The sequence below is a fragment of the Balaenoptera borealis genome (assembly GCF_965194805.1).
Source record: "Balaenoptera borealis genome assembly, chromosome: 3".
In the NCBI taxonomy this organism is placed as follows: Eukaryota; Metazoa; Chordata; class Mammalia; order Artiodactyla; family Balaenopteridae; genus Balaenoptera; species Balaenoptera borealis.
This window is the reverse complement of record NC_138866.1, coordinates 62,669,214-62,694,785: the sequence shown is the minus strand read 5'-3', so window position 1 is coordinate 62,694,785 and position 25,572 is coordinate 62,669,214. Positions and strand designations below refer to the sequence as shown.

Sequence of the window (25,572 nt, the reverse complement as noted above, 5' to 3'; positions counted from 1 at the left end):
ATTCTTAAAGACAACCACTATCAATATCTTGATATATATCTTTCCATGTTGTATATACATATACAGTTCTCATTATTTGTGGTAGTTATGTTCTGTAGTTACTGCAAACAATGTATTAGGGAGTATTGAACCATTGCTCCTAGGAAAAGTACTGGGTTAGGTTCCTGTTGAGCCTCTGGTCGAAACATTTTCATAATCGATCAACACATAGCCCTGTTTTATGTGTTTCTGTTTGAAGACAATTTATTTAATACATATTGTTAATTCATTCACATTGAACTCATGGCCAACACACTAAAACTCATGCCTGAATGAACCTTATTTAATACACGTATTTTCTCTGTGAGGCACATCACAGTGTTCTTGACTTGGGAACACTGGGTAGCACTTCAGTGCTACCCTGGGGGGCCATTTTAAACAGTGAAATCACCAACAAAAAGCCGAAAAATGTGAGATACATGGCAGTAAATAGACTGTGGAAAAGACACTTATTTACAGTTGAGATGAAACAAGAAGGCAGTTGTCACCTTGTTGGACCTCAGCTGGGAATGTGCTCATTGAGCAACTCAAATTTTTTGCAACTTTGTGCAAGTCCACAAATGACCACAAAAAGCACTGCAATGATTGATTTTGGGGTTACAAATAAATTTTAGAGAATAGGTGAATTCACAAATACCTATTCTTAAATTTTTTTTTCTAATTTTCTTCTGCTCTGCCTCTATGTTTAAGTCATGGCAGTCTCACTAATAATCTTAGGCCTTCTTTTTTCTGAGCAAAACTTTCATTCACTAAATTCATTGATTTTTTTCCTTTCTGATGTCTCTAATATATGTATCTTTGTTTACATTACCATCATGCAAACTTAGACTTTTAGACCCTCACATTTGATAATTATAATAACCCTCCCAGGAATTCAGTAAGTTCTACCTTCAAATCCATCCTGCAGATGCCAAATTAACCTTCTTAAAGCCGGAATTTCATGATGCCACTCTCTTGCTCAAAATCTCCTGATACTTTCTTTAGGGTCTTTCATTAGACTGGGGAACTTCTGAGTGTGCTAAGCACTCCCCATTTGGTTTAATCCTGGAATCACCTTCCAAGAGGAAAGTCCTGAAATAAGGCAGAGGTCTGTTTCTGTGTGGTTGGTCTAGATGTATTAAGCCAAGAAGTAGGTGAAATGTGGCCTAGGAGGTTAAAATGGTGGGAGATATTCAAAGCCTGGTTAAGGTGGTTCAGGCACTTTATGCTAAAGCAATTATGGTATTTACCGGCAGAATCAAGCTTGAAGCAGGCCGAGAAGGGTGTGATCCATAATAGGATTGCATGTAATGGATGCCAAGTCCTAATTGTAGCATGTTTTTATATTTGGTCTTTGCTTCCAGGGGTCTCACTCCTGGTCTCTCCTTTCAGTCTTCACTGTGAATTGGGGTGGATTCTGGGTGTCTCCAACTTCATTCAAGTGAAGCCTACCAAAAAATTAGGAATATGTGTAAGGCAGGCTGCAGGTCTCCTAGGCATTACCCTCGGGGATCTATCCATTCTTGTCTGTGTATTTCATCTGGGCACATGTGTATAGACCCTGCAATGGGTAGAATATTGTGAAATATGTAGGGTTACTGAAAGGACTGGTGGACCAAGTATGCCCCCCTAACCCAAGTCCGGACTGGAGGCTGGACTTTAATGAGTAGTACATAAAAAACAATATTGCTGCTACAGGAGGCCTTAATGGCTGCCCTCAGAACCATAGTAGGTAAAATGGCTGGAGAAGCCTGCTGGGTAAATGCCAATAGAGCCATATGGGGCCACATTCCTGTGAAATCTCCAGCTAGGTGATGCAGGTGCTGAGATCCCTGCTATTCTGTTCTGTAATCCACTTCTGGAGGAGGACCCAATTGCCTGACTGACTGCTTCCTTCAGAAAAAGATTTGAGACTGCATTAGATGTGGATTACTGGAAGAACGGAGACAGTTGTGCCTGTTTTGACCCAACTTGCAGGAAGGCCACAATCGGTGGTGATGTCTCAGATGTTACAGGTGCCAGACCTCTTCCAGGTCGTGTTGAAGGCAGTCATCACTGTAGGAGCTCTTTCACCCAAATGAGCTGGGCTTAGGGGTTAGACAAAGATATGCATTTACAGAAGATGTATGTTTCAGCTCTAAAAGCATTTGTCTAGAGCAGATTACTAGATCTCTTCCCTGGAAGTTGTAATTGTTGATCTAGGTTTGGGCCCAGGAACCTGATGTTCTTATCCTCCAGGAGGCTTGGAAATCACCGGTGTCAGGTTCATTTGTGAAAAAAAGAGCCCTGACAGAGTTCAGAAGTGTTGGATTCTTCCGGGAACAGGCATTGTGAGGCTGAAGGAGGTTGGCACTGTAGCATGGGTGAAGTCTCTTTAATTTGCTGAGTAGCTTGGATTTATCCATCCAGGAACTGCATGGATAATAGTCCTCCTAGAACAGATTCATCAACAGGGTAGTCACACTGATGAAATGTGGAGTGAACCCAAGGAGCGTCCTTATTGAACTGGGAAGAGGGATGCCACTGTAGGATTGTGGAGATTTTCATGGGGATCAATCATCTAAACTTCTTGGACTAGGAGACAGTAAACCCTAAGATCTTGATCTCAATAGATTCCTCTAATTATTTCTTTGAGTGTGTATTCCCAGAAGGAACAGCCCTGGGTGGTGTCAACTGAGGGTTTATATAAGGTCAGTTCTGGAGAGTAAATTTGTCATCCAGAGGGGATAGAAGAAGGCCTTTGTTTGTATTTTTAAAAGCTTCAGAAGTGATTTAGATGTTCTGGTCAAGAATTCTTGCTTTAGAGGAATCTGTGACCTCAATTTGAGATTTAGGGTAGCCTGGCTACGGACTCAGCCCTGCCTGGCCGCCTCATAATAATTCCCTTGCTTTATCATTCTGACTTCCCTGATGCTTTAGCAGCCTGGCATCTGGACTGCATAGATTCTCTGACTCGTGGCCTTCATCCACTATGACTTGCATGGGGCCTTCTGATATTCCATTACTTTGGCTTGGCCGGGCAGCCTGGCTAGGATTTACTGTCAGAAGCAAACTTGTCTAGGGCAGCTCAGCATCCTAGGCTTTCCCCCATTCTACTCCAGTCTCAGGAAACCAGGTCCTGGGTTAAACTGGCATCCAAGGCCTTCATCAGATCCTAGTTTACCTTTCTAAGTTTCTCTCCCATCAATCTCCCATGAGAACTCTTGGTATCAGTCAGGCTGGCTCAGTTATTGCACCAAGATCATGTCTAACCTATGATGCTATATTAAAGCTATGCCCCCCCACCCCAATGGCTTCACTCAAAGCCTTCCATACACTTGGAAAGCCCCCTCCCTGTTTCTTAATCTATCTGAACTCTTCTGGTTTTTAGAATAACTTTTATTCTGATTATAAAATTAATCTATGTTTACCATAGATAATTTGAAAAACACAGTAAATCATGAAGGAAAAAATAATCTGCAGAAAAGATAATCCACTGTTGTTTTTCCCACCTCTTATGTGCACAAGTGCATCTGTGGGATTAACAGTTATTGATAATATAAATAGCTTTGTATTTATGCATTCTGTTTTCTTTTCTACTTAATAGTTCTTCACTGCTTCCCCTCCTTACTTTTCCTCTCCAGAACAACAAATTCCTCACTCAGTCTCACGCAAGGTATTTTTACCTCTTTTTCTGATACCCTGGCGGCCCCGTCTTCTACTTCAAATACTTTGCAAAGAAAGTTTGTATTAAAAAAGATTCTAATGCTAGCTCTCAAGAGAATAATAAACCTTATTTTGTAATAAGAGTACAGATAAGAAAAGTAATGTATGTATATAAAGATTTTTTTTTAAAAGATATTTTTGATTACAGAATAATTTTGCTTATTCTTTGGGGTCAACGATCAATGTTTGCATGTTGGAGAAGAAGAGGAAGGAAAAATCTGTAAATGATCAAAATTTTTGAAAGTATAGGAAAGTTTAGACTACATCTAATCTAAGAATCCAGAAGTGTTGTTAATGTTTTATATACATTCTACAGTCTTTTTCTGTATATCTAAAAAATAGAATTGGAATTCTATCCCATAGTTTGCATCCTTTTTTTTTACTACTATATCACTAACACTTAAATAGTCTTTACAAATGTAATTTTTATATAGATGATTTAAGTACTAAATATAATTAAATCATACTAATCAAAGGTGGATTTTTAATCATTTAACAATATCTGAATAAGCCATTTATTCTCTACTCACCTCTGGTTTCTTAACAGTTTATCTCTCCAAGATCATTTCTATCCTATTCTGTTTTTGATTATGTACATGTTATATTTGTCAAATGTAAGTATATATGGTTGAACAATATAAAATTGCAGATGCTTGACCGTTTTTGACTACAAAAATGACAATTTCATACACACGCACACACACACACACATTTAGTGTTTGTCCTGTGTCTTGCAACTCCAAATCTTCTTCAAGAGAAGCATTCTTCATCTGTTACTCACCCTGTGCCACATAAATGACTTTCTAAGTGACGCTACTGCTACACCTCCTCTCACATGTTGCCCTCCTGGCTGGCACTCACTGGGAGTCCTCCTCATCATGAACTCAGCCCTTCATATGAGGTGGGGGTGTGGGGACAGAGGGAGGGGCGGATGGTGAGGGGAGTTGGATAAACGTCCTGAACCAGGCAGACTTTGTGCTGTGGTCTGCTGTCACTCTGCATTTGCTCACTCGCATTTTCTGATGATAACCCTGACTGGCTTAGAAATGTCAGAGGCAGCTGTGGTTGAATCAAAATAAAGAGTGAGGCCCCTCTCAGTGGCCTCTGTTTCTTGCTTTCCTCTGGGGAAACACACTTTAAATGTGCCTGAATTGCGTTTTTTGGCAGACTGTTACAGTAGAATATTGACTCTCTGATCTGAAGCCAGGCTTGTCCCAGGGATTGTCTGCTTTTCTGAGAGCTAATAATGAGAATTGATCAATGGTGGTGGTGGGAGGAGGGGTGGAGATGGAGGGAGGAAGAACAAACCCTGATAACTGCTCAGAGAACACTGGATTCTGAAGCTGTGTGACACTTTATTCTTTTGCATTATTTTTTCTCATCAGAAATAAAGCAAGTATTCAATAGACATGTATAACTGAATTAAAGCAAAGTAAAGCCAGCAGAGCAAATCTAAGTACTGTCCCTTTCTTTCTGTTAATTTCTCTATCCTTTGGTTCTCATCACCACCATATCCATATAGGTCAAGTCTGATTACAACCAACCCCAGGGGGAATTACATCATTTTCAATGTAATGGAATTTCATTATTGCAATAGGAAGCCTGGGAAGATGGAAGATTGGGTTCCAATTCACCCCCTGGGGAAGGAAAGATAAATGCCTACCCTTCTGATTAATTATTATTCCTCAGCCTCAAAACAAACAGCCAACGGAAATCCATCTGCATGAGAGGGGACAGGATGGTGGAAATGCAAGCCAACGATGATTTCTTTTTTAAGCTGAAACTTTCTTCTTTTTGATAAGTGATCTCCTTCTTCTGATAGTTTGACCAGTTTTACTTTATTTTAAAGCAGTGTTTCTTTAATTCCTGTCCAACTCAAGCCCCTTTGTTAAAGGTAACTGTCTCATCCCATCTCTCCTACAGCCTGTCCCCACATTCCAATATGAATTGGCATGCCCCTTGTTGGGAAGCACTGTATCTTCTGTGTCACCACCAGACAAAATAATTTTCTTGAGCTTTACTTTCTTTGTTTCCATTATGTGGACAATAGGTTGTTTTCTCTTGGATATAAAATTATACTATAGTTAATTCAGTGTTTTCAAATTAGATGTGCTGCTCTTCCTTGCTAGCCCTCCATACCCTAAAATGATGATAAGTTTTCCAAGATACTTCTCAGAAGAAAATACTGGCCTGAAGAAACTTTTTCTTTTGTTTTTGAGTGTGTTTGTTTGTGTATGACATATAGACAAAACTTCTATTGTTATATATTTTTCTTTTTAATTTTTTATTGAAATGTAATTGACATATAACATATTAGTTTCAGGTATACAACATAATGATCCAATAGTTGTATATATTGTGAAATAATCACTACCATAAATCTAGTTAATATTGATCACCACATGTAGTTGCAATTTTCTTTGAGAACTTTTAAGATTTACTCTCTTAGCAACTTTCAAACATACAATACAGTGTTATTAACTATATCGGGACTTCCCTGGTGGCACAGTGGCTGGGAATCTGCCTGCCAATGCAGGGGACATGGGTTCGAGCCCTGGTCCGGGAGGATCCCACGTGCCGCGGAGTAACTGGGCCCGTGCGCCACAGCTGCTGAGCCTGTGCTCTGGAGCCTGTGGGCCACAACTGCTGAGCCCGTGTGCCACAACTGCTGAAGCCCACATCCTAGAGCCCGTGCTCCACAACGGGAGAGGCCACCACAGTGAGAAGCCCATGCACTGTAACAAAGAGTAGCCCCGCTCACCACAACTAGAGAAAGCCTGCGCGCAGCAACGAAGACCCAACACAGCCAAAAATAAATAAATAAATTTATTTAAAAACAAAACAAACTATAGTCACCATGCTGTACATTACATCCCGGGACTTATTTATTTTATAACTGGAAGTTTGTAGAATAACTAAGTTTTTAGAATGTATCTTTAAATACATGTGTTACTTTTCTTATCTGTACTCTTATTACAAGATAAGGTTTATTATTCTCTTGAGAGCTAGCATTAGAATCTTTTTAAATACAAATTTTCTTTGCAAAGTATTTGAAGCAGAAGACAGGGCCCCCAAAGTGTTTTGACCCCCTTCATCCACTTGCCCCCCCCCCCACTCCCTCATCACCCTTGCCCCAGGCCTCTGGTAACCACCAATCTGTTCTTTGTATCTATGAGTTCAGGGTTTTGTTTGTTTTTTGGATTCCTCATATAAGTGAGACCACACAGTACTTGTCTTTCTCTGACTTATTTCACTTAGCATAATACCCTCAAGGGTCCATCTATGTTGTCACAAATGGCAAGATTTCCTTCTTTTTTATGGCTAATATTCCTATATATGTATATACACACACATATACACACACACACACATTTTCTTTATCCATTCATACATCGATGGACACATAGGTTGATTTCATATCTTGGCTTTTATAAATAATACTGCAATGAACATGGGGGTGCATATATCTTCTTTTTTTTTAATAAATTTTATTTATTTATTTATTTTTGGCTGCGTTGGGTCTTCGTTGCTGTGTGCAGGCTTTCTCTGGTTGCAGCAAGCGGGGGCTACTCTTCGTTGCGGTGCGCAGGCTTCTCATCGCAGTGGCTTCTTTTGTTGCAGAGCACAGGCTCTAGGCGCACGGGCTTCAGTAGTTGTGGCACGCGGGCTCTAGAGCGCAGGCTCAGTAGTTGTGGCACACGGGCTTAGTTGCTCCGTGGCATGTGGGATCTTCCTGGACCAGGGCTTGAACCTGTGTCCCCTGCATTGGCAGGTGGATTCTTAACCACGGTGCCACTAGGGAAGTCCCCCATATATCTTTTCAAGTTAGTGCTTTTTTTCCCACTTTGGATAAAAACCCAGAAGTGGAACTGCTGGATCATATGGTAGTTCTATTTTTAATTTTTTGAGGAACCTCCATACTGTTTCCCGTAGTGGCTGCACCAATTTACATTTCCACCAACAGTGTACACTCACCAACACTTGTAATTTCTTGTCTTTTTGACAGTAACCATTCTAATAGGTGAGAGGTGATATCTCATTGTAGTTTGATCTGCATTTCCCTGATGATTAGTAATGTTGAGTACCTTTTCATGTACTTGTTGTTCATCTGTTATGTCTTCTTTGGAAAAATGCCTATTCAGATCCTCTGCCCATTTTTTAATTGGGTGTTGTTTTGCTATTGAGTTGTATGAGTTCTTTATATATTTTGGATGTTAACCCCTTCTCAGATACATGATTTGCAAATATTTTCTTCATTCTGAAGGTTGCCTTTTCATTTTGTTGATGATATCCTTTGCTGTGCAGAAGCCTTTTAGTTTGATGTAATGCCGTTATTTTTGCATTTATTGCCTTTGCTTTTGTTGTCAAATCCAAAGAAAATCAGTGTCAAGATCAATGTCAAGGAGCTTACTGCCTATGTTTTTTCCTAGGAGTTTTATGGTTTCAGGTCTTATGTTCAAATCTTTTTATTTATTTATTTATTTGGCTGCATCGGGTCTTAGTTGCGGCATGTGGGATCTTGCATTGCGGCAAGCGGGCTCTTCGTTGCAGCATGCGGGCTTCTTTCTAGTTGTGGTGCGCAGGCTCCAGAGCGTGTGGGCTCAGTAGTTGCAGCGTGCGTGCTCTTTTATTGTGGCACATGAGCTCTAGAGCACACAGGCTCAGTAGTTGCGGTGCGTGGGCTTAGTTGCCTCGTGGCATGTGGGATCTTAGTTCCCAGTCTAGGGATCGCACCTACATCCCCTACATTGGAAAGCAGATTCTTAACCACTGGACCACCAGAGAAGTCCCATGTTCAAATCTTTCATCCATTTTGAGTTGACTTTTTGCGTATGGTGTAAGATAGTGTCCACTTTCATCCTTTTTCATGTGGATATTCAGTTTTCCCAACACCGTTTATTGAAGAGACTGTCCTTTCTCCGTTATATATTCTTGGCTCCTTTGTTGTAAGTTAACTGACCATATGTATGTGGGTTTATTTCTGGTTTCTCTATTCTGTTCCATTGATCTATGTGTCTGTTTTTATGCCAGTACCATATTGTTTTGTTATGGCTTTGAAATCAGGAAGCATGATGCCCCCAACTTTGTTTGTTCTCAGGATTGCTTTGGCTATTTGGGGTCTTCTTTTGGTTCCATAAAAATTTTAGGGTTATTCTATTTCTGTGAAAAAATGCCATTGTGTTTTTATATTCTTCCTTCAAGTCTATGCCAGAAAATCAGGTGATATTTTTCCCCCTTTATATATATATATTTATTTATAATGATAATACTTAGAGCTTATTGGGGACTTTCCATTTGCAGGCACTAAATGATTTAATTCTCGGAATCACCCTTTAGGTAGGTACTATTATTATCCCCATTTTAGGATGAAGAAACAGAGGCACTCAGAAGTGAGGTAACTCACCTAAGGTCATGCAATTAGTAAGTGGTAGAGTCAGAATGTGAACCCAGACAGTCTGAGCCTAGAGCCCATGCTTTTGACCTCTCTACTCAGTTGTGTGGTCCAAGTCTGGGGAAAAATACATTGTGCTAATACTAATAATATGGATCAAATCAGGTAGCACAAATAATATTAAAACAAAAATTTCTTTCTGATCAAATATTTCAAGCTTCAGTTGTTGGCTTATTCATTACACACTCTTGGTACAGAAAGTATAATAAAATAGTTAGAAGTCTCTTGGAATTTCCTGTAGTGGAATTTGACTGTATGAATTATACCGTAACAATATTTACCAAAAAAATTTACTTGTACTCTAATAAACTTTTTTTGAAAATCTGATTACAGTTACCTACACTATTTTTTTTTAAAGACCAAACTGTTCAGCATTATGGTATGTACTCTAATGTGATTTTTTAAAAATAGAGTTTTTTAAGCCTAGAAACCTTAAAAATTTGAAAAATAAACAATTATTTTGGATTAAAATTTTAAGAATCAAAATTTATAAATAAATGGATAAAATATCATTGGAATCTATTATAATTTATGACTCATAGTTAAATGGTAGAAAGATCACAGAGAACATATGGCTGAAGATTAAAAGGTACACATCAAAGGGACTTCCCTGGTGGCACAATGGTTAAGAATCCTCCTGCCAGTGCAGGGACACAGGTTAGAGCCCTGGTCCAGGAGGATCCCACATGCCGTGAGGCAACTTAGCCTGTGAGCCACAACTACTGAGCCTGTGCTCTAGAGCCCGTGTGCCACAACTACTGAAGCCTGCGTGCCCTAGAGCCCGTGCTCTGCAACAAGAGAAGCCACAGCAGTGAGAAGCCTGCGCACCGCAACAAAGAGTAGCCCCCGCTCGCCACAACTAGAGAAAGCCCGCGTGTAGCAACAAAGACCCAATGCAGCCAAAAATAAATAAATAAATTTATATTAAAAAAAAAAGTACACATTAAAGAGTTCCATTATAGAGATACGAGTACAGCTGTCATATGTGGCCCCATCTGCCTGGTTCCCAACCCCTACCACCAATCGCTGTTGTTAGTTTCCTCTGAATCTTTCCAGAGTTTTCAACATATACAAGTAGAATATATGTTCCCCCCCTTCTTTTTTACATAAAAGATAGCACTGTTCTATACTTAAAATTTTTAAGTATCCTGGAGATATTTTCCCATATCAATATATAGAGTTTTCTCATTGTTTTTGTGTATCTGCAAAATATTCCAATATATAGTTGTACCATAATTTAGTTATCTCATTTCCTATTAATAGACACTTAGATTGTTTTCCTATCTTTTGCTATTACAATGTTTTAGTGAATAACCTATGCAAATATATCTATAGGATAAATTCCCAGCAGTGGATTTGCTCAGTTGAAGGACATACACATTTGTCATTTGGATAGGTAGTACAAATTGCCCTCCATAGCAGTTGTGTTAATTTACACTTCCACCAGCCGTGTATGAAAGCGCCTGTTTCTCTACAGTTTTGCCAACACTGTGCATTCTCAAATGTTTGGATTTTTGCCAATTTAATAGCTGAGAAATGATATCTCAGGATACTTTTAATTTGCATTTCTCTTATTATGAGTGAGATTATATATCTTCTCCTGTGTGCAAAAAACATTTTAATTTCCTTTTCTGTGAACTGTTCCTATCTTTAGCTCATTCACTGTTGAATTGGGTCAATGGTCTGTTTCCTATTTTTGTTTATAGGACCTCCTGGATAAGGGATATTTGCCTTTTTTCTGTGGCAAGAATTACTACAAACATTTCCCTCCAATTTGTAATTTGTCTTTTGATATCACATATAGTTTTGGTTTTTTATTTTTGCCATGCTGAATTTAAAAACTATTTTTAGGTAGTTACATTTATCCATATTTTCTTTAATGACATCTGGCTTTCAAGTCATAGTTAGAAAGATCCTTCCCTAAGCCAAAGTTATAAAGGAATTCTCCTTTCTTTTTACACTTTTTACACTTTTTTACACTTTTATGGCTGGCTGGCCCTTCCTTCCACACCCCCTTTCCTCCCTCCCTCCCTCCCTCCCCTTCCTTCCCTTCCCCCTTCCTTCCTTCCCCCCTTCCTTCTTTCCTTCCTTCCTTCCATCTGTGATCTATTTGGAATATTCCTAGTATGAGGTATGGATAATATTTTGTAATATTACCTTGTTTTTATATTTATGAATTTTCTTTTTTATTTCCTCTGTTTCAGGTAAATACCCTACTCAGGGTCTCTATAGGGCAGAAAGCAGGAGTATTATACAAGACTTTTTGGCTTTAGTTTCCAAAGCTTAAGCTCTTGGAAAAATTTAGAGAGTTTGTGGAGAAAGAAAAAAGGACAAGGAGAGTTTCAGGTAGAGCTAGAATGTGCTGGAAAAGTGGGGTGGAAAGTGAGGCTTCTCCAGAGCTTTAGGTATATGGGATTTAGTCAGTACTGAGGAAGATTCCAAGTCCCGAATATGTTGATGAAATAGAGGAGAACCACTAAAGGTGCCATTTAGACAAGACCATGGAAGACTCAGTGGTAACCTGTGACAGAAGTGATCGATTTGTAGAACCAGTCCCACCCCAGCAGGCAAAAGATCAGAATCTTGACACAACTCAGAAGAGATGAAGGAAAGGCTTTAGAAAGAACTAATCTTAATTTTTCTGCTAGTCTAAGTGATTAGGGGGCTGGAGCCAGAAATTAAGTTTTTATATAAAATAAAGCAATATTTCTTGCTTTCTGAATTTTTGATCATGCCCACTACATATGCTTTAATTTAGGTATGCAGTAAGTGTTGTATCTTGTAATGTATTTTATAACTCACTGAACCTGCCAAAATTTAAAATAAAAGATTAGAGAATTACAGCTTTTAGGAAGTCATGAACTTGGATCCAGCCTGTGAACTACATGTATCAAGTTGTCCTTGAGTGCACCTGGGCCACAGGTTTTCTTTTTGTTTCGTTTTGTTTTGGTTGGGGGCGGAGAGGTAGGGTGGGGTGGGCAGGTGCTCAGGTGCACAGAATTGAATTAATCAGACTCCTCAGTTCTTGGCACACAATGATGACTCTATTGCAAGGTCTCTCTCCTATTTTATTTTGTTATTTATCCCCTTCATTCCCTATCTCACCCCCATTCTCTTCAAAGGCACCCAATCTAGAGGATTTCCCCATGGTCACCCATTGAGGTTGGAATAGTATAAGTATCTCTTACAAAAACCAGTTCTTGCTGACTAATGGATGTGATTGTGGAAGAAGTAATAACAGCATAACACGCAAGCTCTAAAAGGAGCGTAATGAGTTGGATAATATTCTGGTGGACTTTCTTTACCTGTAAAAATAGGGTTAATAGTAATCTGCTCCATATCTAACATAAAATATACAATAAAGACAAATAAAACATGATAATGTAATGTTTACAATTTTAGAAGAAAAAAGATATACGTATTAGAGAGCTTTCAAATATTGAATAAGCTAAATAAAGCAACAGAGATCTTTGAGTACTAATGGAAAATCTCAGAAGTCTTTATTTATTGGTATGTCAACTACTCTAAGGTTGTGAGGGTAACTCACTGACCTGAAAAAACACATTTCAAACCAGTGTGAGATGTGGCTAATTGACTAATCAGAGTAGGAAAGACCCAGATGACTTTTTAGAATAATTCAGATCAGAGTGGATATTGACAGGGCAGATGGTGAATGGCACTGAAAGGCAGATTTAATTTATTTACTCTTTGTATTCTAGTTTCTGTAATTTTAATTAAAGTGAGTAAAGCAAAATCTTGTCTAAGCACTTTTTCTTCCCAATATGGAAGGTGTTGACACATTATATCATTGAGTTGAGGAGATAAAGACAAGGGAGAGGATTGGAATTTGGTGTGAATTAACATATCACAAGACTCTTGTGTCTGTAAAAGGTGAGGAAACAAACACATGTGTTAATGTAACTCCAACTGTATAGGAAGGCTGTCAAGGCATGTGTGTGTGCTTGGCCAAATGCTGTTGATTCCAGAAATGTAATTTCATTTGATGGATTTTACTGTAATTAACACAGGGAGCTGCACCAACTCAGAACTCTTAACTTTATTATCTTGGGAGAAGACTTGTGAAATGTATGCACTTATAAAATAGGATTAATGCTTTGCAGAGGGTTTATAATGCTAATGGATCTTGGGAACCTTCTGGGATTATGTCCTCAATTTGCATTTAGGGTTTCTCCTTTGCAATCTCAAGTGTGGTTTACCTGGAGCATTTCATCTTAAATAGTATTTAATAGAACGTGGGAGTTCTTGTTGCTACCTATTGCAAAGCACTAAGTTCACGGCTAGAGAAAACTAGCAGTCAATTTTCATGTGCATATTTGCTTAATCTTTCAAATCCAGCAGAGATCATCTCTAACATTTAACAATTCACAAAAGCATAAAGTTTACATGAGTACATTAATAGTATGTAGAGGCTTCACCATTTTAATAATTAAGCAAAAATATTTGAGGCTTGTATGAAGATAAGGTAGATAGGATAAGCAAAAGGAAAGCTAATTCATGAATTTCTTCACATAGTGGATAGGAATAGTTCATTTCCTGAGGTGTCTGGAATAAAATCTGAGACTTGGAAAAGAACTACCTAGAAATATTAAAGCTCAAGTTTTAGGATGGGGTCTACCTGCAGATCTGAGTTCAGCTAACAACTTGGATACTGTCAAAGCAGAGGCTGCCCTTTCAAACCTCTCCTTGGGAAACTAATTAGCAGAGTAATAAAAAGGCAAGATCACTCTTGTCTTCCTTGTTGGGGATATAAAAAACAGTAGTTCTAATTAGCAATAATTAAAATTTAATTAAGACGCTCTTTGCAATCCTCCTCCCCCCTCCCTCAACTGGTGCTTGCCAGCTCTAGGTTGTGGAGCTGTTTTTATTCCTGTGGTGCTGAATCACAGCTTAATCATAAAGCCTTAGATCACAGCTTACCCAGCCCTGAGCACTAATCACCTCGGCCTTCCAAGAGTGACAAGTGCGTATTCTAGATTTTAATAACACAAGCAATTACTTTCTTCAATTTTGTAATCATAAATTGTGATTCTTCTTTCCTCTTTATCAGCTGATTGCAGATGCCATTGCCTTTCTTAAAGAAACTTATCTTTGTGTTTGTTCCCCCAGTTCTGCCCCGTGTTGGGACAAGAGGACAATAGGAGACCGCCAAGAATATTAAATATTTGAACCTAAATTTCAGCTTTTATGCTTTAAAGTAAAGCAGAAAATTGGCTCAAGAATAAAAGACTAAAACATTGGTGAAACCACACATTTAAAAAATAAAAGTATTTGACTTAAAAATTAAAACAACACACTGTAGAAGAGGGTTAAGGAAAGCAAATACAGTACTTGATGCTCTTCACAAGTTTTACAGAATCATCTAAATGTTAATTAAAATTTAGACTATTTCAGATTATAAAAAGGAACTCCTCTGAATTATATACTTTAACATGGTTTCAATGGTGAATTTTATGTTACGTGAATTTTATCTCAACAGAAAAAGGCACTCAAACTCTGACTTTGTCCTAGTTTTGGGTATGAATATTAATCACATAGTTTACAGAGAGGGGGGAAAAAACAAGACTTGATAGATCATTATGAGCAAAAGAAAAAGGAAATAATCAAGAACAGAGGAAAATTAGGTTTTTAAAAGCCATCGGACTAAGAAATATAACCCCAGTTCTTTAATTATTAAGGGAAGGGCTCTGAATCTGCTCCATTATCTTAATTATGTTTCTGGAGCAAACATTATTTCAATATGATAAAAGATGACATGACACCAAAGGTAAAGGCAGAGCAGATGTTACATGAGTAACAAGCCAATAGGCCCACATTCTGGTAATTTCTTCCCCACTAGACATGTTCTCATTAATCTGTGATTAATAGGATTTGAGTATAGTAAATGATGATGATCTATTGTCTGTCTTTGTCGAGCACCATGGAGAGAGTAATTTGTCAGCTCAGCTTTTGTGTGACTATTTAATAGCAAAGAGGGAGAGAGAAAAGACACTAATCTTCTAATTGGCATCTATAGAGAAGGTCTAGGAGAACACTGCCTGTACGGAAATAGCCCCGTATAATTCCTATGCCTGAGCCAAGCAAGTGTGGACTACGTGTATCTTTTATGTACCGGTGCCTTCTAGAATAAAAGGCGCAGTGGTGGGGGAAGAAAAACCAGCAATGAAACAATCTTAGGAGATCATAGGCTAACACTTACTAACTTACTTATGAGCCTTTTTCAACTATAGTGACTTGCTAAAAAGTGGGCCAAAAAAATCACTTTTGGTTAAAAAATAGGTGCCCAGATGGACCAAAAACAACACATAAAATAAAAAGCCACTACCCTCATCACTGCCACCAGCAACAACACAGAATGCCCTGAACTTATGATTTTAAAAATTTTAATAAATCAATTAATCAGATATTTTGAACTAAAATGGTTTGATGGTTAGTCCTATCTAATCTGTTGTGGAACCTTCTTCAAATGCCTATACCTTAGTCAAAACAAGGTGTAGAATTACTCTTTTTCTCCTTCCCTCTCTCTCTTTTTAGCTTTAAAAACATTCTGAACATTTTTCTATATTCTAGGTCTTTTCAGGTACTCTACTGTTTGCTGGAAATGAATAAGACAAGGCCTCACTGAGAGAAGATACCTACAATGCGTAAAAACAACGAAAGATTAGTAAATGTAGACTATATAAAGAACTACCTCTGATGAACCTTTGAGAGAAATTGGATAAGAATAAAAATAGACAAGTGACAGGAAATTCAATATGGGCAATGATCATATGAATAGATGTTCAATATAACTAGTAATCAGGGAAATTTAGCTCAAAACATAAGATTCCACCCATACCCATCAGATTGACCAAAATTGAAATGTTTGACTTGTCCAAATGGGAACTCCAACTCTGGTGGGAGTGAAAATCAGACAACCACGTTAGAGAGCAGTTTGTCAGTATCTAATAATTCAATTTCAATTTGTCAATATTTACAGCAATTCTATTTCTAGAGCTAGGCCCCAAGAAACCCTTGCACATGTGCACAGAGACAGGTGGAAGAATATTCACTTCTGCATTGTTTATAGTAGTGAAAATAGTAGTTAGTAGTGTGGTAGATTTGGCATTTTTTGGGCAAAGTGTCAGAGACCAGATTCCAGCTTCTAACAATAGTGATGAAATCATTAGACAGACTTCTTGTCTAACTTCACTGTTTTCATGAACTTGAGAAGTTGCTTTCATTATCTGTGTGCCTTGGTTTCTTTATCTGTAAAATAAGGGGGTTGGATAGAGAATCTTTTAAGGTCCCTTCCAGTTCTAAAGTCTTAAGATTCTATTTTTATTCCAAAACACCAATCCTGATTTATATGGAAACAAAACAAATGAGCAAGATTTTCCCCCAAGTTAGTAATAAAGTGCATTTATTCATGAAATGTTACGGCTGTTATCAAAAGGCAAAGGAAATCTTTCTATCATGAAATTGGAAGCAAACCATTCTTGAGCGGTGCTAAAAGAAGCAGTTAATTGGTCATAATTAGATTTGGAGAAGGAGGTTTAGAGGTTTGGAGAATATATATATATATACATATTCTTTCTTCAAGGAGTACATGGGAAGGAAGAGTTGGAGAGAGATGAATTAGATTTTAGGCATTAAGATCTGCAGATATAAGGTTTTACTGTAGGGACGTCTAAGATAAATAGAAACATTTTGTCTTATATATTACATTTCTGAACCTAACAGGATTCTGCATCCAGGGTGATTATTTTTAGATCAGGCAGTGAGTTGAACTGCTTTGGTCCCACATGCTGAGCTGCAAATATACTAGTGAATTCATATCACATAAGTTATTCTGCAAAGGACTCTCCTATTTTCTTATAGTACTAACCCTGAGTACAACGTGAAGGGACCAGAAAGCAAAAACTGTAGCTGTTTGCCATAATAATTATAAGGCTCTGCTCAGTAATAATAATCCGTTTGGTAGTAAGTCCTTGATAGCCCCCAGTCCTGGCTTTGCAGGATGTTGATTCCTGGTTGAAAAACTAATTCTCCTGGAGGACAGTGAGTTAGAAAAAGGCAGAGAATCTTCTATTTATACTCCTCTTGCAATCAGTTTCGACAAATCAGACATTAAGGTATGTAGCACCTCCAAAATCTCCTCAGACTGTGTTTGCTTTTGTTTGTTACAGCCTAAAGAACCCTTCCTTTTCCCCCCTTTATTCCAAAAACCTTTTCTATTTTGATTGGTATAGATTATAATGTTAAAAAAATACTGTGGATTATTTGGGTTTAGTTGGAAGAAGAGACTATTCACCATGCATTTCCTTCTTTTCAAAAATTGAGGAATAGTTGACAAATAATGTTATACTAGTTTCAGGTGTACAACGTAGTGATTTGATATTTGTATATATTGCAAAACGATCACAACCGTAAGTCTAGTTAACATCTGACACCATGCGTAGTTCTAGTTTTTTCTTCTTGTGATGAGAACTTGTAACTACTCTCTTAGCTACTTTCAAATATGCAACACAGTGTTATTAACTATAGTCATCATGCTGTACATTACATCCCCATGACTTACTTATATAATAACTGGAAATTTGTACTTTTTGACCCGTTTCACACATTTTGCCACCCCCAACCTCCTGCCTCTGACAACTGCTAATCTGTTCTCTGCATCTATGAGCTTGGGTTTTGTTTTCTGTTTTTCGATTATACATATAAGTGAGGTCATACGGTATTTGTCTTTCTCTGTATGACTTATTTCACTTAGCATAATGCCCTCATGGTTCATCCATGTTGTCACAAATGGCAAGTTTTCATTCTCCTTTATGGCTGAATAATATTCCATTGTGTATATATAGCATTTCCTTCTTTAATCTTATTTTTTTTGGCTTTTGTTTTCACCACTCTACAGCAAATATTCTAAAATTAACTGCGTCTGGCTTGTAGACCACAAATCTGATAAGGGGCTAATATCCAAAATATACAAGGAACTCACACATTCAGTAGCAAACCCCCCAAAGAATCCAATTTTAAAATGGGCAAAGGACCCGAATAGATATTTTTTGGCCAATAGGTACATAAAAAGGATCTTGACATCTCTAATCATCAGGGAAATGCAAATCAAAACCACAATGAAGTATCACCCTCTACCTGTTAGATGGCCATTAGCAAAAAGGCAAGAGATAAGTGTTGGTGAGGATGTAGAGAAAAGGGAACCCTCGTGTACTGTTGGTAGGAATGTGAACTGGTGTAGCCACTATGAAAAAAGTATGAAGTATGGAAGTGCCTCAAGAAATTTAAAACAGAACTACCATATGATCCAGCCCTCTCATTTCTGGATATATATCCAAAAGAAACAAAATCAATATCCTGAAGAGATATCTGTACTCCCATGATCATAGCAGTATTACAACAGCCAAGGTATGGAAACAATCAAAGTGTCCATCAACAGATGAATGAATAAAGCAAATGTGGTATAGATACACAAAGGAAAATTATTTAACCTTAAAAAAGAAGGAGACCCTGTCATTTACAACAACATGGATGAAACTGGAGGGCATTATGCTCAGTGAAATAAGCCTGACTGAGAAAGACAAATATTGCATGATATCAATTATATGTGGAATCTTTTTTTAAAAAGGTCAAACTCATAGAAACAGAGAGAAGAAAAGTGTTTGTCAGGGGCTGAGTGTTGGGAGAAATAGTGATAGGGCTGGTAATAGGGTAAAAACATACAGTTACACGATGAATAATGTCTGAGGACCTAATTTATAACATGGTGACCATAGTTGATAACACTATTGTGTAATTGAAATTTGCTTAGAGAGTAGAACTTAAATGTTCTCATTAAAAAAAAAAAAGAAAAAAAAAAGGTCGATATGTGAGGTGTTGGATGTGTTAATTAACTTGATGGTGGGAATTCTTTCACCATGTATATGTATATCAAATCATCATATTGTACACTTTGAAGATCCTAAAATTTAATTTTTTAATTATACCTCAATAAAGCTGGAAAAAATGAACTGCTCCTGGTTAAACCTAACAGTCTTTTTTTTTCTTTTTCTTGGCCCAGCTTTTTTTTCATTTTATTTCAAAATAATTATAGGAAGGAATAATCACAAGAAGTGGCAAAAAGCAATAGAGAGAGGTCCCACGTGCATTTTACCCAGTTTCCCTCCAATAGTAACATCTTATATAATGATACCTTAGGTCATCTTGCATAATGAAACTGAGATTTCACCATTTTAGGTGCAGCTATTTATGTGTGTTTGTGTATATATAGTTCTATGCAATTCTATCACATTTGTTGCTTTGTGTAACCACGACCACAATCAAGCTGCAGAACAATTCCATCAGCACAAAGATCCCTTATGTTACCCCTTTATAGTTATTTCTACCTCCTTCCCTTTCCACATCCCCAGTAACTATTATGCTCCCAACCTCCATAATTTTATCATTTTGATATAAATGGAATAGTGTAAGTATGTAATTATTTGAGATTGGCTTTGGTCACTCAGTGTAATTCTCTGTGATCCATCCAGGTTGTTGCCTGTATCACTAGATCATTCCTTTTTATTGCTGAGTAATATTCCATGCTATGAATGTACCGTAAGTTGTTCAACCGTTCACAAGCTGAAGGACATTTGGGTGGTTTCCAGTGTCTGGCTATTATGAATAAAGCTTCTACAGGCTTTCACGTACAGATTTTTGTGTGATAGTATTTTAAAACCTTGAACTTTTCTTCTGCTTTCGCCATCATTGACTGTCCTATTCTTAAAGCCAAAATAAAAGACGCTCATTTGGATCCTTATGTTTGTCAATTGTTTCTCTTTAGCTCTTATGCTACCTGACCTGCATCTGTGGTTCTTTAAAGACTCAGACTTTGGTCCTCACAGGGCAGATATTTCTAGAAAATGTTATCTACTCTCATGGCTTCAAATACTAGTTTTTGTGCCTTACAAACTGTAAGTTGTATACCTTTAGATAACTAGCTGTCCATATAGTATCTCTACTTGTATATTATGCCAGCACCAAAGTATTTGTTTGTCAAAAACGGGACTTTTTTCTATTGTGTACATCGTGAGAGCCTTCCTAGCCTCACCGCTCTCCGGGTTGCCTAGGATTATAGTCCTGTGATTGTTTGCAACTCATCCTTTTCTTTAGCCTCCCATATTCAGTCATGCATCAAATTCAAATGCATCAAATGGTTCTTTCTCTGTGTCTTACATTTTATTCTCTTTCTTTTTCCTTATTGTTTTTCAATTCTCAAGGTATCCTTCTCATCCTTAGTCTCTCTTATATTATATCCATATTATTACATTAGATTCTGTGGCTAGTCCTTTTGCTTTTTTTTTTTTAGGCATACACTGATCAAGTGTACTTTTAAAATTATTATTTTATTTTATTTTTTATTGAAGTATAGTTGATTTACAGTGTTTCAGGTGTACAGCAAAGAGATTCACACACACACACACACACACACACACACACACACACACACACACACACATATTCTTTTCAGATTCTTTTCCATTATATGTTATTACAAGGTATTGAATATAGTTCCCTGTGCTATACAGTAGGTCCATGTTGTTTAGTCCTTTTGTTTTTATTCCTCTGTATTCTAATCTCTATCAGAAGAGTCTGCCTCTCCTATAGCATCGTTATGATACATACTCCCTGTTCAAGAATCTACATTAGTCCACCGTTTTCTATTATATATACTTCTCAGCTATATTGCCCTTGGACTTCAGTCAGGCTGATCTTCTACCTTCTTCATACAGATACATCTCTGTTATCTCATACAATATTTCCCATGGAATTTTTCTTATGTGTCTTTTTTACATGTTTTAAAATAGTTTTTTGTTGTAAATGTAATACATGTTCCATATTCATTATAGAAAATTTACAAAATACATAAAAGCAGAAAGAAAAAAGTTACCCATAATATCACCTCCTAGAATAATAGTATACTGTATTGTATATAGAATAGAATAATAATAATCTTGTTTTATTTCCTTCAATTCACTTTTATTTTTAAGGGCTTAAGATGCATGCCTTTGCATTTCCTTCATACTCTAAGTAGCTTTCTTTGTGTGTGTGTGTGTGTGTGTGTGTGTGTGTGTGTGTGTGTGTTTACTATCCAATTTTATGTGTGGAGTTTTGCCTCCCAAAGATCATAAGTGCCTCAGAGGAATCATAGGGCATCTTGACAGTCAAATTTTAGGGGCCACTTCCTGAGTCCTGGGTCAGTTGTTTGTTTACCCTTTCTCTTACATTGTGCATTGATGTGATCTAGTTTCTAAATTCCACCACATACAATCCCAGAAGAATTCCTTTTTCTATCAAGAGTGCTATGAAGCAGGATAAAGTTTTTGAAAATTTCCTCCACTGAATTGTTTTAGAAGTAAGCATACAAATTCCTGTATACTTTTTTTAAAAAAAATTTTATTGGAGTATGGTTGATTTACAATGTTGTGTTCGTCTCAGGTGTACAGCAAAGTGAGTCAGTTATACATATACATACATCCACTCTTTTTTAGATTCTTTTCCCATATAGGCCATTATAGAGTATTGAGTAGTATTCCCTGTGATATACAGTAGGTCCTTGTTGGTTATCTATTTACATATACTACTGTGTATATGTCAATTCCAATCTCCCAATCCTTTTTAAGTTTTAAAAAATTATAGCTTATTAAAATCTTTGTCCTTTTTTTCTTTTTGTTTTAAATTGCTAGTAACTTTACAGAGCCAAACAGGAAGCAATAACAATGCTAACAGACTACATTCCTTTCCCCCAAACATTTTGGGGAAAGAAATATTGAAAATGATAATAGTTGTACTTCGTTTTCACTGAAATATAGTTGAATATTTTCTGTCTTCTCAGAGTTAAGTGAGATTTGTTTGAATCTCAGAGAAAACCTCACACTGTTATTTCCAATTTCAAGAGTGGAAATCTAGGCTTCCTATTAGCACCTGGTTGGCGTCAGTGGAGGTGGGATCGCAATTTTTTCTGTCGTGTTTGGCTAGAGTAGAGCAATTACTGTCTAAAAGATTTCTGTGTCTGCTGTGTTTCTGGTACTCTAGTTAGAGAAAAGGCTTTTGCTGGGTCTTTTTTTGTCTGCACCCGTTGGCATTTCCAGGTTGCCACCTTCTTCATGTCCGAGTACGGGACATGAGGCAAAAGAAAATCCAGGGACTGCATACCATGTATGTCAAGGTCTCTAGACAGTTTGCCTTCTCTCTGCCTTTCAGAGTCTTCTTATGTTTGTTTATATATTTATAATGCTCAGGGTTTTCAGTTGTACTCAGAGGAATAGCGTTAAGTATGACTATTCCATTTGATCAGAAGCAGAAATCCTGAGACCTGTTTTAAAAAACTAAATTATATCTTATTGATTCTTCCATGCAACTACTATGGCTGTATATATAATTCTGTAAGTACAGATGAATGTAATTTATATAACCACTCCCTACTGATAAATATTTAAGTGTTTTCTAGGTTCAACAATTCCCTAACAATTCAGAAATTCAATGAAATGAATGTGAGGTGACAAAATGAACTTAATACAGGAAATTTATATAAAACAAAAACGATAAGGGAGTATGTGACTACCAAATAGTAAATATATAACTTCCGTAAAAATTATAGTAGTGTGATATTGATATAGAAGGTATAGAAGGATCAGTGGTTCAGAAGAGAAAATCTAAATTAGATATAGGAATATATGTGAATTTAATATGTGATAAAGTGGCATATTTAATAAATGGCCTTATGACAACATTTTCCAAGTTGGCAACTCTGCAAAAAATAATAAGTTGATTCCAGATTGTTAAAAAAAAATAAAGTAAATTCTAGATTGTTAGACAAATAAAGATAAAATACCTGAAACATATAAAAGGGTTGACTTTTTAATTATAAGATATTTCTATAAATTAATAAATACAAATATAACTATAAAAAACAGAAAAAGAGCCAAAAAGGGAAGTCAAAATGAAGAAATTAAATAGGACAGAAACATATTAAATATGTTTGACATCACTAGTTATCAAAATTATGCAAATGACAATAACGAGGTATTTTTCATTATTCAGATTGGAAAAGATAAAAATTATTTGGCAAAACCTGACATCAGTGAAAAAGTGTGGGGAAATTTGCCCTCAATCATTGTCAATGTGAGCACAAGTTGAAACATTTCTAGAAGGCAAGAGGGCAATATGTATCATAATTTTAAATTGGAATACCCTCTGATTTAGTAATACTTTCAGGAATGTATCCTAAATTTTCATCACAGTGTAGTTTGTAATAGCAAATTAAAGAATGGAAATAGCTTTAAAGTTCATTAATAGAGGGTTAGATTAAAAAAAAAGGATACATCTCTACATTGTATACTCTCAACAGTTAAAAATGGTTAAGTAGAGCTCACGTATTGACATGGAAAAATATTTAGGATGTTGAATAAAAAAATGTCAGGTAGCTTTTTACATAGTGCTGTTTATATAAAGCTGTATAAAGCACTGTGTTTGTGTGTGTGTGTGTGTGTGTGCATGCACACACAAGCATACGCACACACTTTGAGAGATTCTAAAAGGAGCAGAAGTTTACTCTAGGTGCTGGAATTTCAGGTATATTATATTTTTTTATTTTTTTCTGTCTTATTAGAAGGGGAGGAAGCATGTATCATTTTTAGAATCAGAAAAAAAGCTATTTTTATTAAAAATTAAATTGCAGCCATCACTAAAAAAATATCAAGATAGTTCATAGCATACACTATTTAATATGCGAATTGCATAAATGCATATGCAAGATAACAATCAATGCCATCTTTTGGTCACCTAAGTAACACATATGCATTTTGGGGCATGCTCAAGCACTTCTTTGTGTGTTGCTATAATTTCATGACCAGATAACACAGGATGTCTTGCCCTGCAGTACTCTGCTAAAGAGTTTTATTACCATGAAATGACATGATTCAATGTAGTAATGACAGTTCTAGGTCTATTTGACTGGGAAATCTTAGGCAAGTTACTTGGCCTTTCTGAATCTCACCTTCCTCTTTTGTAAAATTAACATCTGCACTCTCTACTTCACTGAATTGTAAGGATCAGATGAAATGATGTGTGTGAAAACATTTTCTAAACTCTTAAGTGCAGGTGCAGGTGTAGTTACTATTCTTATCAATGTGTTATTAAAATAAGCAAAACTGCCATCAACAATTAGGAGGATTGATATTATCTCATATAAAATGTGATATCCAGCAGAGAACTATGGAAGAAAGTGAAATGGGAAGAATAGGCCTTAAATCTAGAATTAGAATCAAACTTTAACTCTGGTGACAGCCTTCTACTGAAAATTGTAGGATGATATTTTGATACTTTGAACCAAATAAAACACAGAAGCAATTGCTCCATGCTGATAGGTAAAGGAAGAAAGTGTAATCCATCCACTAGGAAGATTTTGATCCCAAATGAAACAGTTTTCTCCTCCTGCTAGTCAGGTAGAAACCTAATTACTCCTGTTTGATCTACTATGGAGAGGCAAACCTGAGAAGTATAAATTATAGACAATTTTATTGATTTTAATCTTAGATATCAACAAATGAAGGTTTTGTACCTTGCACATAGTTACTTAGCTGGTGTTAAGAATAAAACCCAGTCAATAATAATAATTTTTGTTTTAATGTGATTTGTTCTCATTTCAATTACAGAGTTGGCTATCTCATAGTCCCTTTCTTTATGTGAATGCTTTAAAGATAATCTCTCTCCAGTTGAGAGTCTAATGCGGAACTATTTTTCATTTCATTTAATGTTTTAGACCCCAAACTGGAATAAAGGAAACTTACAGGCAAGCTGTGAGAAGGTTGGGGATGTAAAGAGAGATGAACTAAGATGAACTTCTTTTTCTTTAAATTGTGTCAATCCTAATTACTGTTTGACCAGTTGGATCCAATGAAGCATGGGCATGAGATCAAGCATATGCGCATGACGGGTGTAGAGCGCTCTCCCTTCTCTTTTGCTTTCCTTTGCACAACAGGGCAGTCTGAAGACTCGGGTTCTGGACCAAGATCTGGTCCTCAGGAGCTGAGTGACTTCATGTTGAAGGCTGGTGTGGCGAAGGGCTGAGAACTAGGATTCAGTGATATTTCACCGCAGGCATGGGGCTAAACACTTTACATGCATGCACTCTTCCTTTTCTGTCCTCAAAACAATTCTGTGATGAGGGAACTGAACTTCTGAGAGTTAAGGAACTTGGCACCAGTTACACAGAAGAGAAATATTTTGAAGATTAGATGAAATAATGTTTAAGAAAAATGCTTTTAAAATTGTAAAACGCTCTACAAATTTTAACTATTGTACTATTATGTCGTCCTCAGCAAGGAAAGTAAAAATTTGTT

The 25,572-nt window shown here is 36.8% G+C and overlaps 1 long non-coding RNA gene across 1 annotated transcript in view; it reads left to right on the top strand.

The window, feature by feature from the left end:
• The window catches only part of LOC309625152, a 104,377-nt gene extending 85,177 nt beyond the window's left edge, over positions 1–19,200 (top strand). Inside the window, exon 2 of the long non-coding RNA XR_014242359.1 lies at positions 18,223–19,200. This is a non-coding gene — a long non-coding RNA (uncharacterized lncRNA). The remainder of the gene's footprint in view (positions 1–18,222) is intronic.
• The last annotated feature ends 6,372 nt before the right edge of the window (positions 19,201–25,572 follow it).